The sequence below is a fragment of the Echinops telfairi genome, unplaced genomic scaffold (genome assembly GCF_000313985.2).
Source record: "Echinops telfairi isolate 266 unplaced genomic scaffold, ASM31398v2 ScPeMD7_7423;HRSCAF=8461, whole genome shotgun sequence".
Taxonomy (NCBI): Eukaryota; Metazoa; Chordata; class Mammalia; order Afrosoricida; family Tenrecidae; genus Echinops; species Echinops telfairi.
In genome coordinates, this window is record NW_022111323.1 from 29,241 (window position 1) to 32,034 (window position 2,794).

The following is a 2,794-nucleotide window of genomic DNA, read 5'->3' on the forward strand; positions in this document are numbered from 1 at the left end:
GATGTGAAAATTTGAATAACAGTGTATTAACTAATCTTCCTTTTAGGTGTGTGGATATTATCTTATCACAGACAGCACTATACTTCAAGATCTTTAAATGTTCTTTTTGGTGGTGAATGTGATACTATTCCTCTTCAATCTGTCAAAAACATGCTGTAGTTTCTGTTAGGTGCCATAGAGTGGGCTCCAACCCATAACGACTATGCACAACAGAACAAAAGAGTGCAAGGTCCTGAGCCATCCTCACAATTGTTCCTATGGCTGAGCCCATTTTTGCAGCCATAGTGTCAATCATCTCAATGAGGGCCTTCCTCTTTTAAGCTGATCCTCCACTTTACTAAACATGCTGTCCTCCTTTACGGACTGGTCTCTCCTTACAATATGTCCAGGAATGAAGTCTTGCCATTCTCTCTGAGGAACACTTTGTCCTTACTTCTTCCAATGCAAATTTATTTGTCCTTTAGCAGTCCATGATACTTTCAGTATTCTTCTCCAGCACCAAAATTCAAATGCATTTATTCTTCTACTGTCTTCCTTAGTCAATATCCAACATTCACATTAATATGATGCAATGGAGAATGTCATGGCTCGGGTCAGGCGCACCTTAGTCCTTAAAGAAACATCCTTGCTCTTCCATTCTATAGAGGTCTTCTGCAGCATACGTACCTATTGCAGTATGTCTTTTGATATCTTGACTGCTGCTTCCATGAGCATTGATTGTGGATCCAAGTGAGACAAATTCCTTTTCTCCATTATCATGATGTTATCCTAATGTTACCTATTGTGGTCCAGTTGTGAGAATTTTGGTTTTCTTTACATTGAGTTGTAATCCATATTAAAGGCTGCAACCCTTAATCTTCATCAGCAAGTGCTTCCAATCCTGCTCACTTTCAGTTGAAAAAGGTGTGTCACTTGCTTATCACAAGCTGTTAATAAACCTTCCTCTAGTCTGGATATCACATTCTTCTACATATAGTTCAGCTCCTCTCGTGATTGGTTCAGCATGCGGATTAAATAAGTACAATGAGAGGCTACAACCCAACACACATTTTTCCTGATTTGAAACCATTCAATATGTCCTTGCTCTGTTTGCACAGCTGCCTCTTCATTTGTGTGCAAGTTCCACAGGAGAACAATGAAGTATTCTAGAATTTACATTCTTCTCAAAGCTATCCATAGTTTGTTATGATCCATACCATCTAATGCCTCGGCAGAATCAATAGAACACAAGTAAACGTCTATTATTCTATACTTTCAGCCAAGATCCACCTGATGCTGGCAATGATATCCTTTGTTCCACGTCATTTTGTGAATCCAGCTTGAAACTCTGGCTCCTTGTCAATGTATTGCTGCAACTGTTGTTGGGTGATCTTCAACAAAATTTTACTTGAATACAATATCAGTGATATTATTCTTTGTTTGAGCATTCTATTGGGTCATCTTTCTTTGGAATCGGTACAAATATGAATCTTTTTCTAGTCAGTTGACCAAGTAGCTATCTTCCAAGTTTCTTGCCATTAGTGAGTGCTTCTAGTGCTTCAACAGCTTGTTGAAACATTTTCATTGTTACAGCATCAATACCTGGAGACTTGTTTATGTCTAATGCTTTCAGTGCAGCTTGGAATTCTTCCTTCAGTACCATGGGTTCTTTTTAAAATTTTTAAAATACTTTTATTGGGGGCTTTTATATCTCTTATCACAGTCCATATATTCACCCATTGTATCAACTACATTTGTACATATGTTGCCAATCATCATTTTCAAAGCATTTTCTTTCTACTTGAGCCCTTAATATCAGGTCCTCATTTCCCCCCACCTCTCCTACCCTCCATCCCTCATGAACCCTTGATAAATTATAGATTGTTTTCATATCTTTTATTGTCCTATGTCACCCTTCACCACTTTTCTGTTGTTCGTCCCCCTGGGAGGAGGTTTGATATTGATCCCTGTGATCAATTCCTCCTCCTCCCCCCACACCATCCCCTCATCCTCTTGGTATCTCTATTCTCATTGTTGGTCCTGAGGGGTTTATCTATCCTGGATTCCCTATGTTGAGGGCTCTTATCTGTAGCAGTGTACATGTTCTGGTCTAGTCCGATTTGTTAGTTAGAATTGAGGTCATGATAGTCGTGAGAAGGAAGCATTAAAAGAACTAGAAGAAAGTTGTATGTTTCATCGGTGCTATACTGCACTCTGACTGGCTCGTCTCTTCCTTGTGACCCTTCTATAAGGGGATGTCCAATTGTCTACAGATGGGCTTTGGGTCTCCACTACACACACACACACACACACACACACACACACACACACACACATTCACCTTGGGTATGATTTTGTTCTGGGTCTTAGATGCCTGATACCTGATCCCATCGACACCTCATGATCACACAGGCTGGTGTGCTTCTTCCATGTGGGCTTTGTTGCTTCTCAGCTAGATGGCATCTTGTTTATCATCAAGTCTTTAAGATCTCAGATGCTATATATTTCGATAGCCAGGCACCATCAGCTTTCTTCACCAAATTTGCTTACGCACCCATTTTGTCTTCAGCGATCGTGGCAGGAAGGTGAGCATCACAGAATTCTGGATTATTAGAACAAAATGTTCTTGTGTTGAAGGAGCAGTTGAGTCGAGGTCCAATGTCCATCTGCTACCTTAATTCTTAACATATAGATAAAAGTACATAGACTATTTCCCTATCGTTAGATAAAAATATATTTACATATGTACATGCCTGTATATACTACCTTTTGAAATGGCATAATGTCAACTAGTTCTTTTTGGTAAAGGAACTGG